Source organism: Cylas formicarius, unplaced genomic scaffold, assembly GCF_029955315.1.
Source record: "Cylas formicarius isolate icCylForm1 unplaced genomic scaffold, icCylForm1.1 PGA_scaffold_4__25_contigs__length_36172078, whole genome shotgun sequence".
Taxonomy (NCBI): Eukaryota; Metazoa; Arthropoda; class Insecta; order Coleoptera; family Brentidae; genus Cylas; species Cylas formicarius.
The window spans coordinates 25,145,729-25,166,308 of record NW_026844334.1 but is presented as its reverse complement, the minus strand read 5'-3'; the positions used below and the strand labels follow the sequence as shown (position 1 = coordinate 25,166,308).

Here is a 20,580-nt window from a genome sequence, read left to right as displayed (position 1 = left end):
TGATTCTACAATTTTCATAACAGTGCCACCAAGTTATATAAATCTATATGAAACCACCTGGACCTTTAAATATCGTATGCTACTACTTCTTTGTGGTTGATTCACAGCATTAGACCGTTTACTATTTACAAACCTTCTGGAATCCTGTTGCGTTAGGCGTTCAGAGTTTATTATGGGAGTCAGTCATCCGAGAGAAGGATCATGTCACTCCTTTAACTTCGCCCCCCTCACTATACACAGTACCCGTAGACAGTTTACTATTTGGTGATTTTTTCATTTGAGAGGTTCAATGTCTGCGTGAAATAAACTTATACGATTATCTTTATCAGAATTGTCCGAGCTAAGAAATAGAAAACTAACCTGGAACCAATGCATAAGCAGTGACATTTTAAACAATATTAGCTAAATGGAATTTATGTAAAATTAATATAGCTAATAAATATCCGTTTCTGTTGGCTGCCTGTTGTGACCCAATTTCAATAATCATATTGATAGGATTAAAATTTTTCGTGTAATTCTCTCTAAATCCTGATCTTGAACACTTCTAAACGCATAATTCTAAAATTTTTTCAAAGAACGCGAACGATGCCCAAACATATTTATGCCCGCTCAACGAGCCGCTACTGCAATACATTTAATCTAAAGCACGATTCTAAAAACAAAATGAAGGACCGCGTCGGTGAATGGGCATCTGTTAAGCGGCCCGACCAATAAACAACGAGCACAGCGCGAACATGTGCTTCCCGAACATGTTTTACTGGGTATCCCAACTTTTTCATTTAAATTGCATTCTATTGCAATATTAAATGTTTGCGTTGGAACGATAAACTCTGATAAGGCGCTTATGAAAATGGCACCCTCGGTCGCGTAAAAGCGTCGATAACGAGATATCAAAAGGCGTCACACACGTTTTCCTGAATCAGATAAAAAAAAAACTAATATGCAGTTCCAACGTGACGACCGATGGAAAAATCCGTGGCAAAATTTGTTTCGACGCTGTGATCTAATGGTTCGTTACATCAAACTTTCTCCCGGCCGTTATTATTGTTTTTTACTGCGAGTAATTAAGTAGCGCTTACTAGAGGCCGATTACATCATGCCATAATAGAGTGAAACCGGGCCTGTATATGAAGTAGACGCACGTAATCACAACTATTATTGATAGGTAAACGAATGTTCATGCGCAAATCAAAAATATCTACAACTTGTTTAATTTTATTACCTTTTACTTAAGGAAGGGGTGTTTAGTAAATGAACGATAATCCAATTTTTGATAAATCTATTTTTATTTACAAGAACTAAAACAGTCATTAAACAAATATTTCATAAATGACATTTGCATACATTTTCTCAAATAAGTTTCCAACATACTTGACCAAAAAAATTTAATTCCTTAAATTGTGAATAAGTCACTTCGTCTTAAATATAATATGACTCTAGGCATACTGATATATATTCATTATCATTCCATAATTAATATAATATAAAAAGTTTTAGCAGAATAAAATTTCAGTATGTTGGAATAAATTTTTTCTACTCCCGTCTGTAAAATACCTAATTACCTACCGATCTAGCGTGAGGAAAGCGTCACTTTACCACGTCAGTTTCGTTTCCCATGAATACGAGCTACTTCGAGATATTTCCCACGCTTTGAATTTTGACGTTTGTCAATTCTGACGGTCATGTCAGTGAATGTATTCGCGTTGTATGCAATACGTTCGGTAAAATTTTTAACTCACGAGTTTATTAAAAACTCGCTCCGCTGCGCTCCACTCGTATCAAATAAACTCGTGAGTGACGTTTACCGCACTTGTTGCATAATATACTATAAACACTTTGGATATTTGTAATGTTTTTTTCTACTCCCTTCTATTAAATATCTAATTATACATCGATCTAGCGCGCGGGAAGCGTCATTTTACAATGTGAGTTGCTTGACCCATGGATAAAAGTTACTTCAGGCATTTTCGGTCGTAGAAAAAGTATAGTATGGAACAGGTTTGGCCAACTTTTTAAGTCACTCGTTCCAAATAATACCAATAATACCAATAATACTTGTTGCATAATATACTATTAAGATAGTGGGGAATATAAATTCAATTTGTATTTTGCAGCAAAAAAAGTATTAAATACATATCAAAAATGTGCACAACGCAAATATTTATTTTTAGAAAAATTTAGTTAAAATTAAAGACGTTTATTTGAAATTGTGAATGTGAATTCCATTTCAAAGAAAATAAAAAATTGTCTAATTAAACAAGTCATATATTTTTTATCTAAATAGAGTCAAAGAACCAGTGTTGTCATAGAGAAAATAATTTTTAATCATTTGTTTTATTTAATAATAAATGTATACAGTGGACTTGATTAAATCCCTTAAACAGATTCAACCACCAGCATAGGTGATAGTTACTAATATCACTAAAACAATTGGACAAAAACAATAATGACTGAAGAACTTTGTAATACATAATACTGCAACATGTGTATTACAAAATATTATTATCTATTCTAATCCAATTTAACATATTATACAAACTTTTGAGGATTTTACGTTCATTTACGAAAGCGCTGAAAGGCCTTCAACAATAAAATGCAGGTTTAAGTTTTAAATGAGGCGAAATTTTGCAGTTTCTGCAAAAACAAGTCGGAATTTCTGAGTTGGCACTGTACCTTACGAGAGACTTATGTCACATATTATTTTTCATAATTTCTGACTTTTTTCAAGAAATTCTGACATAAGTGATAGAATTTTTTTTCTAAAATTTTGTTTTATTTCTCAAAAATAAACTAAAACGCCTTTTTTATTTTTTGTGGCCTTTTACCCCGTTCATATTAATTTAAATTCGAGCTCAAATATTTAATTGTTGTTTAAGTATAAGTAGGGATTTTTTCTTAAGAGCTTCATTGGTACACAAATTTCTGAAAGACTTAAATTTAATGTAAAAAAGTATTTGCAAACTATTCTGGAAGGTGTTGATAGGCCAAAAGAAAAATAGTTTATTCCATCATCGTTTTTAATTACCTCCCCGTTTTGGTCTACTGAAAAAATAACTTTAGCCTTTGCGTCAATGTTAATAATTAGGTATATGTACATATAATTATACAAGTTGCATTGGTCGGTCTTGTGTCTTGTTCAATATAAAGCGCAAGTAAAAAAAAATACAAACGCTTAGAAAGAATTGTTGTTTTTCCGGAAATCTTGAATAGCTAGCGAATGTCACATCAAGGTTGTAGGAGATCTGTTGCAACTTTTAGACGCGGTCTTTTTCCCTATATGAATCACATCGATCACGCATTTTATGGATGAGGAAATTCCGCCGCCTTTTGTCGAGAACATTTATTTTATGTGCGATATCTGTTTTTAAACCTTGGCTGGCTGACGCACTTTTACAAGGTCCATAATGTAGGAATGGATCAAAACAAAGGTTATTTATGGGGTACTATCAAACTACGCCCATTGAACATCAGCAGGGGCATCGTATGTGATTATGTGATGTTTAAGCGAAGGTTTCAAAAAAGTTATATTACGCAACAAGTTTGATAAACGTCACTTTAGTCACGAGTTTCATTTAGCACGAGCGGACAGAAGCGGATCGAGTGTTTAATAAACGAGGGACTGAGGAACTCCATCAGATGCTGGATTCTATACTTTTACCACGACCATTACTTTTTGTAAAACAGCACAATTACATTTATTGAGTGCCTTGTGATGTGACCATCGGTTTTAAGTTTATCGAAAACACCCGACCGCTCTCAACCCGTGAGATTTAAGTACTGTATTTACATAAGTTGTAATTTGTTATGTGATTGTTTTCTGACAAAACATCCACTGTACTCGGCTTTGTGAATAAGTTATTTATTTATCTTTCTATCTATCTGTCTGGCTAGGGGCTAGCGGCAGTGGTTAATGAAGTTCACCTCTTAAAGTATTACTTTGCGTACGCTTAATCGCTGAATAATTATGAATTTTAGAATAGGCAGCAGAAAAAATGTATTATAATAGCGCCAGCAGATGCCGCCGTCTATTTTACGCTATTTTATTAAAGTTATTTTATTTGGAAAACTAACCGCCATTCAAAATACTTAACAAAAAACAATTATTTTTTCGAAACATTTTGTGTAAGTTGAAGCTATTTATTATTATCGTTGAGCAAATACAGCAAAAAACCTGGTTGAAACATCAAGTAAAGACTAAAGTAAATATTCGTACCGCTAAACAAAAATAAATTTCATCAACAGTTGAGTTTATTACTTTCCACCCAAAAAGACTTCGGTTACTTGGCAGAAACCAAAAGCAAATTGCCTCTTACGTTTGTCTAGCAAAAGGTGTTAAATTAGGCCACGGACAGGGGCGTAACAAGTCTGTCAATTTAAAATAGTCGCGCGCTATTAACAATAAAAAAACATTATTTTTACAGGTTTCTTGTTGATCCCGCTGACGCCGACTTCAAGATTGGTACTTTAAAAACCGTAATTTTGTAAATATTTCAACAATAATCAACCAAATTGGGCTAGTGATGTCGCGAAAATTCCGGCCTGGGCACGGTATAGCAGGCCGACTAGACACGGCAGCGTTTTGAGGACGTACAATGACCCCGAGTTGTGCACCGCGAATGGACGATGCGTCAGTTGCTCATTCAATAGAGGAGCTTTCCGTAATTTTTTATAAGAATGGGTTTTAAAGTAGAAACGCATATCACTTGACGTATGATCCGCAGAATAGACAAAGAATACGTTATGCCGAGGATGACTTTTTATTTCAACTATACGGGAAAAGAGGTTCTTATTTGTCAATACTGCGAGGTCATATTCAATCAGAGGAAAATGGGGTTTTGAAATCTAGGAGGGTGAGAACTCGTTTCACCGGATGATGTCGAGTGTGTAAATTTGTACTAGCAGCTGTTTTTCAGGTATTTTAATTATTATCTTAAACTTGTTCGCAACCCTTCAAACTTACATTTGCTTCTGTTAAACACTTTCTTGACTACTTTCAACTAATTACTAAGATAGCTATGGATCAGATTTTTATACAAAATATTTTACGTTTGAAATCTTCGAGGCTGTCCGCATCAAGTAAACGCAAGTTTGGGACTCAGCAATTATTATTTTTCATTTAGAAGAAAGGAAAATTATTTTTTTCTAGGCAAAGCACACTGTTTATGCAAGAATTGTCATCTTGGAGTAAGAGAATTATATTTAGTGCCAAATATTTTAGTGCGAATCCAGTGGTGACGATTTTTCATATAGTATGTTAATTGGCACTTTAATTCCGATCTTGATCTTGCAATTAAGCAAGCGACCTGAAAATAGGTCAAATCTAGTTGGATCTCCATCTATATAGCAGCTCAACAATGTGTTTTACAATCAGAGAAAGGGTGTTATTTTCGCAATAGTAGGTGCAACAACTCGTACCATTGTGACCATTGAAGATCTGACAATTTTTTGAGGGACAAACAAGCGTATGAAATTTAATTCCATTTTTCCTACAAAAATTCTTTATTGTCTGTTTTTCTTTTTTCCTTTTTTGTTTTCTTTTCTATTTAACTTTCTTTTCAAATATCAATAATTTACATAACATGCTTCTTTCTATACATGCAAACTTTTTACATTCACGAATTAGAAAACTTTAAGGCGTACCTAATTGCTTTTGAAACAGTATCAAATTGTTAGGATTTCGGAAGCTCTGCCTAAGAAATACCTTGCAAAATATAATTGATTTTCCAGGATTTTGTTAAGCGTTCTGGTGTTTTTGTTGCAGTTAGTTGATCGTCATCGCTGATTATTAATTTCATGTGTTAGTATCTTGACTAAACTGTTTGAAACCTATATAATAATAATATAATAAAGATAAACTTCGGATTAAAGGAAAAAAAGTTATTTTATAACGGGTATAGTAACATAACGTGATGTTTCCAAAACTTAATGCCCGTTGCATCAAATAAGGAACTATGTACGATTTCTTTTTTTAACAAAAGGCGTATAGAAAAAATGATATTGTTGGTGTTGCCATTTTTATGCAGAAGCAGGGACACTACCGATAAATAAATTTTAGAATTAATTTGTTACAGATGTCCAATAAAGTTGACAGTACTTACTATATAGATTTGTGTTAGGCTGTTCGTGATGGTCAACAAATTTACTTGTATAATTGAAACTTGCCCACTTAATCAATCACATCAACACATCATAACATATAACATTAAAAGGACACGCCAGACTAAACTAAATGTTAAATATCAATTTTCATGATTAATAATTAATTAATTAGGACGGACTTTTGAAATGTGTTAGAAAGTTGAAGGCTTTTAATTGTCAAAGAGCCACCTTTGTTGTGCTCAACACTATTGTTGTATTATTGTTTATTATTATATTTTCATGTAATAAATTGTTTTAAACCCCAAAATTAGTAATTTAAGATCATTTAAAGTAAAATTCTCTATTACAAACGTATTACAATCTGACGAGAAACCTCAAACGGTTATAATATTGGTTTATCGTGATCAGACAATTGTATATACACGGTGGTAGCTTTTTATAGGGATTGGCATGGGTAACATTTAAACCATTAAACAGGGTCGGTAAAATGCGACAAAATTTATGCAATATTCAATTAGCAGTGGTCGATTGAGAAATATTTTAGAAAACTCAAATTTTCCTTGCAACACATTAATTTCGAAAAAAAATTAGGCAAAAGTTGTAGGGTTGAAAATGACATTCTTCTTCTTTTGCCTACAGGGTGTCCGATTTTAAAATACTATTATCAATATTGAAATTTTAAATAGTCCTGTATGTGATTTTTTAAGTTATTTGTAAAAAATAAGCCAATTTTATACTTTGTGACTATTGTTATTTGTTTTAGAGAAAACAACAAATGAACATCGGAATTTTCTTAGTTTCAAGTAAAAATATCTCGGAAACGATTCGAGATTGGGGACAATGGTTTGTGTTTTTCTATCTTATCTTTTTATGGAATATTAAAATGCATAAAAAAACTAACTTCTTGTATGAGAAACTTGCCTAGCACAAGGGTAGAGGTCCTTCTATCTGATATTCCAGTGTTGGTAGGAGTATTCGATAGAAACTCATTTTGGGCCGTAGAACATATGTATAGCTTTTTTATTTGTAAAGTTTAAAGAAATGTGCTACGAAGGTAATACTAAGATCAAAGCATTAGTTTTTTCTAAAATGTTTCTTAGTTCATCTTTGCGAATTTAATTTTGATAGCTTCAGGGCATTATGCATCTAAATATATAATTTTTATCCCATTTAACTATTTCTGTATCTTTAATGGTTTACGAGTTTTCCATAGAATCCACTTGAAAAAGTGGAAACTATATATATCCCAGTCCAAACCGATGATTATCATTTTAAATGGATTATTTTATTTCTTCCACTTCCGCACTGATCAACGATAGAAAGTGTCACATCGATATCCATAAGTTTTGGAGGTAGGTAGTATTCTGAAAGTACTTTACTTTTTTCTTAAATGTTTCACGAAAAGGGGATCTTCTATGACACCTCCCGTACATTTACTTTCTTCGGCAATTGTCGTGCAGGCGATTAATTGATTACGGCCACCTAGCTTGCACTAAAGAGCAAACGATTTAAATCACGTATTAGTGAGATAACAGATCAATCCACCGGCGGCCTTAAATCAAGTTTATTACTCCCGCGTGACGACGATCTTCCCGAAATCCGTCACACCGTATGATCAGCCCGTTCCGTTAGGAAACTTTTGTACGTCAGCGGAGTGGCGCGCGGTTATCGACCGAGGATAACCGAAAATACATTTTTTTTTGGCTGGCGTCGAAATATAGTAGGCGCGGTTTCATTGAACTTTAGCACTTTACGAAGGGCCCACCGGCAGCAACCAAACAAAACAATCCGCAAGGTCAATGACACGATAATTTGATACGCCGGGCGTTCGAGATATGTATTTTCGGGTGGGCCGAATATAATAATGTCGACGCAACGAGGCCGTGTGCGTTTGTGTGCGAGTCGCCTATTTTTAATTGAACGATGTTTTCTTTTTGATATTTTTATAAAAAGCGCTTTGATACTTGGAGCTTTTATCAATTAGTGAACATTGCGAGAATTTTTTTGCCAAGCAACATCCGCAAAGTTGTATTAAAATGATATAGAAAACTTTACAGAATAATATACCCGCTGTCCCAGTAAGGGTAACTTGGTAGGACATTAGGGAAACGGGAATCCTAGAAATTTGAAAGAATTTATTTAGTGAATGAGTCAAGAGAAAAGGCGACCACAAATTCAAATTATCGGTTGTTCTACCAATTTCTTAACTAAATGTCCATATCTCCAAAAAGGCTTAACGCAATTTATTAAACTTGGTGTTGTTAAAAGGGCTTTTCCTTGCCACCAGGTGGTGTTTTCTGACATAATGTCAAAATCTCTTGATTGCCTACCATTTTAATTAGTTTCAATTTGGACTGCTTGGGATTTAGAGGAATATTATTTGGTATTATGAAGTGATATTTGACATGTAGAAAACACGATGTCAAGTTAAATGATGTAAATAGTGATATGCTGATGAGTGAGTGTGGGGTGTTTCCAGGTTCTGTGCTGTGCTGGGACCAATACTGTACTCACTTTAAGTGCTGAATTTGAAAAATGCTGGGTTAGTTTACACAGGCAGGACGCGAAAAAGCATTGAACAATACTGTGAATAGTGATCCCAATCTCTACTTAAGTTGGCTATATTATAATAAGTTAAAAACAAATACCGATAAAACAAATGGGTATAATGTTTAAACAAAAAAATTAGCAGATCCTAACTTTTAACATTCGAATAAATAATCAAGACATAGACGAGGTTCGGCATAGTGCCTAGGTTTGCTAATTGAGAATAAATTAATTTGGTCCGTACACAGACGTAGAAATTACCTGACTGATAAAACGAAAGATGCCTATGGCTATAATGCCTTTCCCTTTCACTTTCACTTTTCAGATCTTTATTGCCATTATGGCTCCCCATGTAGTAAAACTAATTTTTTACACTGCTCAAGTGCTTCAGAACATAATTTTGAAATTAATGTTTACTTATGTTAGGTTAACGAACACAAAACGGATTGTATAATGAAGTCAATATTCCGAGGCTTTACTGTATTGCAGTTTGAACAAATTGAATTAATTTACAAAATTTTACATAAAACACAAAACTTTAATATAACTATCATAATGACTAACGATGTCCATGTTAACAATACCAGATCTCTAAATAATATTTACCAAATGTATGCGAGAAAAAATATTGGACTTAATAACCCCCTTCTGCCAGCTATGAAGACATACGAGGTTAGCGCCAAAATTTTACGGAATGACATAGATGCAGCTCCAGTATCACGATCAAACTTTGTCTTCTTTTAAATATATATCTTAAAGAGCTGCGAAAAAAAATTGAAGTCTTGCGTCAAATAGTTTTTTATTGACAGCATTTGAAAGACGTGTTCGAAAAAATGTCGCAAATAACGCAAATTGAGTATAGAGCAGTCATAAAGTTTTTGACAAAAGAAGGATTAGCACTTAAAATTGTTAAAGAAAGGCTGGATGTTGTGTACGGCCAAAGTTCTCCTTCGTATTCTGTAGTGAAAGAATGGGCAAAACGTTTTCGAATGGGGCAGGAGTCCCTTGAAGATGATTCAAGAACTGGTCGACCAGTGGAGGTCATAACAGAAGATATTGTTGCGATTGTGGAAGAGGTGACATTGAGTAATCGACGATTAAAGGTCAAGGAAATCTCAGAAAATACTAAGCTTTCTGATACAAGTGTTTGTCGAATCCTGCGTGATCATTTGGGTATGCATAAGGTTAGTGCAAGATGGGTTCCTAAAAACCTTTTGGCTATTCAAAAACAAGGCCGTGTCGAGTGTGCGCGGAGTCTCGTCGTAATGGTGAAGTACCTCCAAGAAAATTCTGCCAGTCAACTAAAAAGGTGATCGCCACATCTTTTCGGATTGTGAAGGAATTCTGTTGAAAGATTTTAAAGAAACTAATACCACTGTCAACAGTAAATATTACGCAACATTATTACATCAATTGCGAGACTGCATGCGTGTAAAACGTCAAGGAAAAATAACCAGAGGCGTGCGTCTTTTGCACGATAATGCATCTGTCCATACTGCTAGTGTTGCACAAGCTGCTATTTTAGAGTGAGGGTTCCAACAGATAGATCCTCCTCCCTATGTCCAGATATGGCACACAGTGACTATTATTTGTTTGGATATTTGAAAAAGGACTTACGTGGTACAATGGTACAATAAGGATCCAGAAAACTTAGGAAATATTAACAAACTTAGACAGGTTGTTAACCAAACTCAAACATGTTTAGGTATTGTTTTAAATAAATGAATCCCTTCAACACTGTGGTAAGTAATTTCAGGTTTTCTGGAGGCCAGAGCTGTTAGGCACTATGTTGAGAATGTATTATATTAATGTAACCATATAGAGAAATAAAGATTTGAAAAAGTGTTTATTGAATTAAAAATATATTAATTAAACTCATCCTGTGCCTAGAAAAATTCAACACGTTGGGAACGAACAAATATAATATATAATCAATAAAATTAGTTAATTGGCTAAACCTTATTATTACTGAAAAAATAAGTGATTACACTAAATATTTCAAAATATCAAATCATAGAAATGTCAGCTGCGTGGTAATTGATGCCCTTCAAGGGTGTTGCAAAAAAAGTAATAAACATAAATAATAGAATTTTATTTTGATTTTAAGTACCATTTGCCATTCTAAATAATGAATTAACACAAGCCAATCCAAACTGTTTGTTTTTTGATGGCAAGTTAGGCACTCGCAGTTGCGTCACTCAACGCCATGTTTAACGACTCCAACAGAGGAGATAGCATTAAACAAAAAAATTGAATTTGTCTTAGCTAATTTCAAATGCTAACTACTGTTAAACTCAAATAGTTTGGATGAAAAAGTGAAATATTTGAAATATGTATTTAAGACTTAGTTTTTGACGAGTAATTGTTGACTTGATTCACTTTCTGCTCAATTAAAAACAAATATTAGTAAACCGTCTTTATTTGACTCTTACTTGATTTGTTATCAAACGCAAATTGCAATAAGCGCTTTGAACTTCGGAGATCAAAAGCGAGCTGCAACTTCGATATAAGATTTCTCACCAAAAGGAGGGGTGATGTTTGAGGACGGGTTAAAAGAGTTGAAGAACATGTGCATCTATTAACAATTAATTATTTAAGATCTGTTTCTACATTGTTACGACCGTAATTTAGTAACAATATTGTTAAAACCTTAAACGGTAACAGCACCTGGATACATAAAATCGTACTGCGTTTCCTTCATATAAGCCAATGGGGTTGCTAATTGCTTGTTGGGCTCTCTGTCTATTCCGATTTTAATCTATTTTAGCTGGAATAATAATAGCAAGAATTGTTTTTGTTTACGTTCGTGGATGTTCTGCTTTTTAATTTCGAAATGGCCGAAGAGGAAAACATACAACCCCATGACAAACAATTGTTCACTTTTACTTACTGCAGGTCGACTGATGACGATATTTAAGTTTTCATCTCCTGTGATGTGACACCTACCACGGCGTAACAAAAGTGAGACACACAAATATCTAGAAGCTAATTGTAATAAGTGTTCAAAATATGTGATTTCCTTTTTACTAACATGTAGAGAAGGAGAAATGTTGTGTCTTGTATTGTGAAACTTGCATAAATGATTCTATTTCAGCAATGAAATGTGTGCTAGCTTCTAACTAAGGATTGCTAAGATCTTAAATTTAACTCGAAACGGAATTGCTATGAATTCAATTATTACCATTAACTTACAGTTAAGAGTTACATACTGGAAAATATCGCCCTCCTCACATTTAAGGTTTGCTTGTTTTCTAGAAGTACCGAAAAATGAGAAATCAACATATTGCAGCCATCAAGCAATGGTATAATTAAAGTTTATCTAAGCGATCCACACAAACCACATACGTCGTAAGATAATCTTATCTCATGAAGTACATCCATTATAAGATGTGGCTACCGACTCGGCTCTGTATCTGTTGTATATATTTAATAGCAATATTACATTAGTGGAGTGGTGTCCCATCCAGTAAGATGAAAAAATGGATCTTGCAGTTGTTGGATGTCTTTGACGATGTTGTTTCTCTATCTCAGCCGTAGTCTTCCAAGGGGTCTTCAGCCTTGCGGATTCGTTTGCCAGACTGGGCTAATCCCTAGCTCCTCTGGTTGCCTTATTACATGCCCTGCTGAACATATTCTTCTAAACTAGATTTCTTCGTTCGTGAATCTCTTTGTCTTTTCTGATTAACTAACCTTTGCTGTTGTCCATGTTTCAAATCCGTACATCATTATCGGTTTTGGCATAGTTTTTTTTAGCTGAGCTTTCGATTTTCTAGTTAGTGCGTAGGGCCTAGAGCCTTGTCCAGTGCGTACTATTTCCGCTTCGGAACAAGTTATAACCTTCCAAATGTTCTGTCGGGGTGTCCCAAATCATAATGCCCCTAGTAAGGTCGTGGTCTTACGCTTCATGCCTGTCAAGTGTTTTTCTCCATATTTTCGGTAGAGCTTTCTATGATTATCGTAAACCCATACACAAAAAGTAATTAATTAATTAATTAATTAGTTAAAATTAATAAAATGTTAAAGTCGAAGAGGTGGATCCACTTGAGGGTGATTTTTATCAACGGCGAGTCAGTTTGAAAGCAAAAACCGAAAACGCGATATTTAAATGAACAACCATTTACTTGCAAAATGCAAGTTTGCGATATCAACCGACATCGACCTTCGTTCATGTTTCGAATACATTTTACCAAGTCATTATTTAATTAAATTCGAATTAAATTAATTTATTAATTTCTTGTGCATTAAATTTTATGTTTTAATTATCACTAGCTTAATTAGGAATATTTCCAAAAATAGCTTATTGCTCACAGTGGAGTAATTTGGAATAAGATTTAAAGAAATAAAGATGTCATTCTTCGCGTATTTACTGGGAAGGATGGCATGGCTGTTTTTTTAATTCGTAGACATATTTTAGTTAAAATCAAGAAATTTGATAGCTTGTTCTAAATTTAGTATTAGAAATACGAAACAGAGGCTTAAGATACGTGTAAATTTGGGTTCAACGTGTTTATATAATTTTCGTGGGAAAATTTCCAAAAATATTGTAGAAAAAAAGATGAAATCGATGAACAAAGATGTGGTGTCAGAAACGCAAAATAAGACAAATGTTTCATCGATGAACTCAGAACTATTTTTAGGTCAACAAATTTTGATTTATAAACCACCGATGCAGGAGGAATCCAGAAGATATTGAAATAGTATTACAGTGGTGCGGAAGTTTCTTTAAAAAAATAAAATGGTGTCCACAATAGAAATGCAGTTGTTCATTTTAGGAGGACCCTGAAAAGTTGCAAGTCAAATTTGTGAGTGTCAGCGGATAGTTGGAAAAATAAACTTATGGTTTTGGTTAGCAATGTCAAAAAGTAAAATCAAAATATTCATTTTTTGGTTTTTCAATTATATCGTCAAAAGTCTTTTTAGCACTGAAACGATCCTTGTATATGATGTACTATCCGAGATGATGGTGCAGTTCGAGTTTGAATTACCCGGTATAAGGGAATTTCTAATTTTCAAATTTGTTTAAAATTATTAAGAATGTATTTTTTCCAATTTTTTAGAATGTGAAATGAAGCAATTTTTTGTATATCCCAACCAATTGTTGACGAATTACAATTTCGTATACGAATATAGCTAAAAACGAATTAAACAAATTAAAATCCTAGGTAATTGACAATAATGACCAAGAATATGCGAATTGAGGTAGCAAACGATTTAACGGTACCTACTTTCACTTTGACTGCTAGGCTATCCGAGTGGGCGGACATTTGCAAACGGATGGCATACGGTAATCTGGCGAGTTCCCATGACACCCGCACCATAGTCTAGTGCACGGTGTGAATTGTTTAGAACCTAACTTTCACTTCGCCATGACAATTCATTGACACTGACACAAACTCGTACTTGAAATAGTCTTTTTTCTAGGTGGAGTCAATTTTATACAAATCTGATGCAAATCTGAATTGGAACCCAGGAGCCCTAATTTAATATAACGTTTCCGAAGAGAGAAACAAGCCTATAAAATTAACTATCCATTGAACGTTAGAAGCTTATTTCCTTTTTAAATTGCTGTCGTATGCGTTACCGTCTCCCTTGGCAACGGTCCTCCTTTTTGACAAAAAAATTTTACTCACTTTAACGCTCATATTACATTTAAGTGATCTAGAACTGGTAAGCATCTCATTTCAGCAGTTCAACAAAATTTTTAGCTCTAGATATTTGTCTTGATTGTCCTATTGTGCCAGTTCTTTCTAACTCAGTTGACTATTCCGTCTCTATTGCTCCAAAGCAAGGATATTTGTTTGTTGTGGTGTTTTTCTTAGACCAAAGCTATAATTTCATAGCATCGTTTCATTTTTATTGAATGATTAATATTTGTTACCATTATGACTAAAAATATACATCCTCATTAAATTTAGATCTTTAAAACTATTTTATTGTTTAATAATACTAAGCCTATAAGTAGAACTGAAGCAGAAAAACGGAATTAATACATGAATGCAGCACTGTAGGGAAAATTTGGTTCAAAATCCTAAGCAACGGAAAGAATTTTTTTTTTAGGGCAGTGCAAAAGTCAAGACTTTTATACTAAAGATTGTTTCCTGTGTGTGGATTTGATTTCAACGACTTCTCAAATGATGTTCATTAATTAATATAGCTAGTATAGTATTAGAATCTTTAATTGGCTCATCTGTAATTATGCTTGCTACATTCTACATTCTGTAACTTGTTTAACACCTATACCCAGACAAAAACTAGCAAAACCTTTCGGGATGCTGGGGTCTACCTAGAATAATAAAGAATAAACAGATAGATGCTAAACTTTTAGTTGCGCAGAGCCTCTTGGCTAAAGCTTTTTAGAAGTCAATCATATGAGCAGTGGTTTTATGCGTCGTATCTGTGCCAAATGTGCAAACATTGTGGCACAGGCTGTTTCGTTTCCGGAATCTTAAAACATTACAATCATTAAACTTTAAATAAAAATAAACGCATAATAATGACGTATGACAGAGTTTCCTGCCAGAAAGGATTTATAAAGCTAAGATGGAATTCTAAAAAACACTGATACTTACTAAGCTAGAAGAGTGAATTAATATTTTTGCTGCAGAATACTTAACAAAAATAACTTTTAGAATACGTTTTTGGTGCGGTCCTAAGAAAAACAAATAAATTCCATAAATTCCGATGTTTTCACGAGGTAATGAATATTTTCTAAATCAATATTAGCTGAAAAAAAGTTGTCCAAAATTAAATTGGCTTAGTTTGTAATATTTTCAAAGCTAGAGAAAGAAAGAATAAACAAATTTTTTGTAAGAGTTTGTATCTATAGTTGGGTAATGAGAATTCGTCTGACGGAAGTAAATGATCTGTTTTGAGATGCTAAACGCGTTTGAGTTGTTTGCATTTAAAACTAGTATAAAATTAGGCAACAAGGATTTTTTTCTTACAAGGTTACTTATGGGTGTGATAATATTGTTAGTGCATGGACAAAACCAAATAACATCAACAACAAATAACTCACATTTAACAGTTGTGTCAGATATATATCATTTCAAATAGTTTAACGGTTATTTTTAACTATTTCCAATATACCAAATCTGTTACCCTTGTTTATTACCCTATTCAAATGTTTTACCCCAACGAGCAAATCTGAACCAACTGAATTCATACCAGCAAGGTAAATTCGGTGTTATAGAAACCAAATTCAACGAAGAAACTAAATAAAAAAAACGTTATTAATACATTAATTGACATAATTGAAAACGTAAGTCAGTAATTGGAAAACTGTGAGATGCCTGCCAACATACGAAAATTGGACACCTTGTTTGAAATTATTGATAGTGAAATTAGTTTTGCTCAATGATTTAAAAAAGGCTGCGGCCAAATTACTCCGAAGAAATTTTCTAATTATAGGCCTCTAATATTAAGCCTCTTTCCAATATGCTGTTGTTATGAATTAGTTGAGATGATAGCGTTTCAGTTGGAGATCAATGCCTAATGCAAATGGAAAAAATTATACCAGTAACGCGCAAGAAATGCGATGAACATGATTTTTAAATATAAAAATATAAAAAAAAATTGCTGATGATAGTGGAAATAATATTTGTTAAAATGGTGACGGAAACAATTTTGCAGCAAGCATGCAATAGGTTTAAAATTAACTACTAATTGAATTAGAACAAAATGAACAACAATCAGTAATCTTATTATGCCATTCAGCCATATAATTGGATCACATCATAGGCACCTTTAATTACGACGAGTTTCATTAAAATTGGTTGTCAAGAACTTTTTATTTGTTGCTACTCTGGACAGTTTTTTTTTTCGAATTATTTCACCGTTGCTTCCCAAAATTCTCATATAGGATCGAGAAAAACCCTAAACTCACTAAAAATCTACGTGTTAGTAGTATAGATCTGGGTACGAAGTATTGCCAGAAACATTATAAAAAGAGCATTTTTTGTCTAGACATTGTTAGAAAAGTTATATAGCGAATAAATTAATGGCGACCGATATTTCAACCCTTGCATGGTCATACGAAATCATTTAATTTAAAAAGTTCACGTTCAGTAATTATTCCCAACGTAACGTGTGCAATATGAAAAGTTCCATTCTACTAGAATGCTCAATAGCAGCGTAGAGTTATTGCCGTCGTTTTGCAGGCATTCGAGCGACCCCAAATAAAAATTCAATAGCAATAATTGAACAATGTAACTGTGACCCAATTTTCAATCTCTCCGTTGTAATATTTTCGATTTTTCAATTTACAGGAAGTAACTGAAATGCAACACCACTGTTGTTACTTGCAAAAGGTCGCGCAGGGATATTCGGTGGCAAACATACGATTTCTGACAATTTATTGCCTCTTGCAAAGTACTCCTTTATTTCTCCGATTGATTCTGCTGTCATTTCTGCAAACATTACATATTTTGTAAAAATGTAAATAAAATAAAAATGTTCAAAAAAAGTATTTCTAAATATAGAGTAAAATGTTTCGGAATATGGCACCTTTATTAAGTCATTTTTCAACTTCCAGTTTCTCTAGAACAGGCCGCCAAACTTTTACAAACATATTTTTCTTAAATTTCACAGTAAGCAAAAAGGTACGCATATATTTTTTGGGTATTGGAGACATTCAAAAAGACCTGAAGTGTCTTTGTGCACTGCAAAACCACCATCATTGTTTGTCTCTAGAAGTTCACGACCGATAAGGAACAATTAAAATCTAAATTAACAAGAAAATCTTGAGATAAGCCCCATTTGTAGATAAAAAAAAATGCGACGTCACTGGCCTTAAACTTGGCAATGTCCCTACAATATTGTTTGCGATAATTTGCGACATAAATATTACTTAATTGCAAACAATCCAATGCAAAGGACTGCTTTGTCAATAATTAAAACGTTTATAAAAATTGCTACGTCTAAAGCGTAAGAATTTCTATCAAAGATTGGGTAAAAAAACCTATCACGCGTTTAAAATTGTGTGACCCATATTCGATTATCTGTACAAATTCGTCTATTCGTTTTATGGGGTCGTTGACCTTTTAAAACAAAAATAATAATATTTAAACAGAAGGTAAGAACGTTGCGGGATATCAACTTAATTTTATTTTTAAACGATGAACTGTTTGCTTCACCGGGCGCTGTTTATTGACAAAACATAAAATTCGTATAAATTAATCGCAATTTTTTTCGGCTTAAAACAAAGAGTTTTCACAAGTTTTTAAGTTTATGGGAATAAACTGGACTAGTTTAATGGGCACATAAAATAAAACTTCCTTGGGAAATTCCGAAGATGACAAGGTCACATAGTAAAGAGAATGATACATTTTCATGCATTAACTAGCCAAAAAAAACACGTTTTTGAATATTTTCATTGTTTCTAGAAGATTTTTTAGTTAGCTCAACGACAATTAAGAATTATTAAATAAAAAGAGATACACGAAGGTTTTATTATTTTTAGAAATACATAAACTTATTTGAACATTTCAATAAAATTCTGTCATAAAAATTGTCTAATAATTATTTACATAAGCTAAATTTATTTTAAAAATCAGTAGTGTAATTTGATACATTTGATACATTATTAAAGCCTGCAGAGCTTCTTTCGGATGAACAACTAAATTAATATAACAAATAAATAAATAAGTTACCGTAAAATATTGCGATTGTTTCTACACTTCGACTATGAATGTTTCTTAGCAGAAGATAAAAGATATGGTTGACGTCTCTATACATACAAAATATGCAAGAGCATTTCTGCTCGCCTAATATATTTTTTGTTTTGTACATGAATTACCTAAATATAAATTAAGTCCAAAAGTTATTACTTCTTTAGAACTATGTTCCTCAGGTTCTAACACTTCGTAATGAAAATACGGGTTCTTACGCATACTGATAATGAATATGTACATATACATAATGGTAATCGAGGAGATAATTATATTTTATTAATCAATGGGTTTAATTTATTTCGGGGCTACTCTATAGGTGCCAAAGTGCGACTTGATGGAGAATATGCCAGTTAATCGAAATTTTAAGCAATTCATAGAAGAAATTCTTAGACCTTTGTGCACCAGATACGAAACTTAATAAACCTCTCAAAATGAATTGCAAACTGATTTATTGCGGTAAGTATGCGGTGTTACTTCTTGAACATTAAAACCAAATATTTTGAAGGCAATGAATTTGCCATTGCCACAGGTTTAAAAAAGAAATATTGGAATAACGACATGCGTAAAAAATCAATTTCGCCTTTAAAATATTAGTGTGACAGCTTTTTCTGTATAAATATTGTCCTCTTCTAATCTAACCTATAAAGGTAAGTTTCAACTTGATTTATATCAGTAAGGGGGTCGAGTAATTGAAGTTAGGTGTTTTTTTTGTGGCTATAACCTTATTATTTGTTTATATGATATGTTAGGTATAGCAAGTCATTTTTAATTGGTAGCTAAACGAGAAAGTCTTTCATCGAAACGAAACTTTTCGAGGTCTTAGAGATCGCTTTATCGCACACCCGCCTTGCGTGTTTTTTAAATTTTCCAAGGGAAATGCGTCGATGGACTGGAAGAATACGTGGAAAAACAATCTTCCAAGGAGGCTGTGCATAATGATTGACATTTCGACGGCCAGTGCGCAATCGTAAGCACCGCCCACCATCACTGACCTACATTACTGAGGGTCGACGACCTTTCCCGAGAGTTAACACAATCGAATGAAAAACGACCAGCAAGGCAACGGCGACTAGCGACGTTCGCTAGCATTTTTCTCGGCTGCCATTTCCAGCGAATTTTATAATTCATGGCACTTTCACATTTTATTACGTAACACCCCGACTAATTAATCGCTACTCGTACTTACATTTTTTTTGGTGGGTCAAGGAACTCTAGCCGGAGCCCGTTAAATGTTGCGTTTCGCTGGCGCAGCACATCGGGGAGGTTATCTCTCAAAGCGGACCACACGGGGGCGCGAAATTTATTTATCAATTTTATTTTTCGGAAAATCACATCGGCAATTACACGGGCAATGTCGGGTATACCACGAAACAAACGGTTTGACGTCGATTAGTTTCGCTTTTCAAAGCACTCTTCACAGAAATTTCACTCTTACGGCGGCGCGCCACATTTTGTGTTTTTGTTTAGTTATTTATTTATTTTTTGCGCGTGGATTCGCGTACGTTTCGGGGACGCGACGACGGTTGCCGGAAAAGGGGGCCCTTCCGTGTCCAGTTCGGGTCGGATGGGGGCTCGAAAACTTCGAATAAGTACTGCGAAAAATAAGGACACCGCTTCAACGAGAGTTGCGAGTACGTAGCTGTGTTAGCCGGGACTGTGCGAGGTGAATGACCTGTAGCTTACGACATCGGTGGTGGGGGGTCGGAGCAACACTACGAGAAATTCGCTGCCGGCTGCCGGCGGCGCGGCGCGGCCCCCGTTCAAAACACTGCATCTCTCTAACGTTTCCGCTTTCATAATAGGTGGATTACCCCCGTGGTGGGCCGATTGATGGAAAGTCGTTCCAATGGGTACCGGGTGGGTCTGGTTTTCCACGTATTCCCGCAACTTCAACTCCGTGCCGTCATCCCGTCTTCACTTGTGATATTTTTCGAGTCGCAATGTTGAAACACTAATATTTTGCCATTTTCGTCAGATGGTTTGAAATGAGACAAAAGGTGTAAACTTAGCGGCCCTTCTTTTTCAGCAGCTAAATAATATATTACATATTAATTTATTATTACTTAACTTTAATAACAGGGTAATATATATATATATATATATATATATATATATATATATATATATATATATATATATATATATATATATATATATATATATATATATATATATATATGTATTAAAGAAAACATTATTATTATTAAGTTTTCACAGTGGCGAACCATTACAGATTATGACCTAAAACAGCAACTGCAAAGCA

General features: G+C 33.9%; 1 protein-coding gene across 1 annotated transcript in view; it reads right to left on the bottom strand.

Annotated features, from left to right (window-relative positions):
• LOC132701386 (hormone receptor 4) overlaps positions 1 to 19,955 on the bottom strand; it is a 91,203-nt gene extending 71,248 nt beyond the window's left edge. The window contains exon 1 of the mRNA XM_060669250.1: positions 19,504 to 19,955. The gene's annotated coding sequence lies outside the window, so the exon portion shown is untranslated. The remainder of the gene's footprint in view (positions 1 to 19,503) is intronic.
• Positions 19,956 to 20,580: the final 625 nt, after the last annotated feature.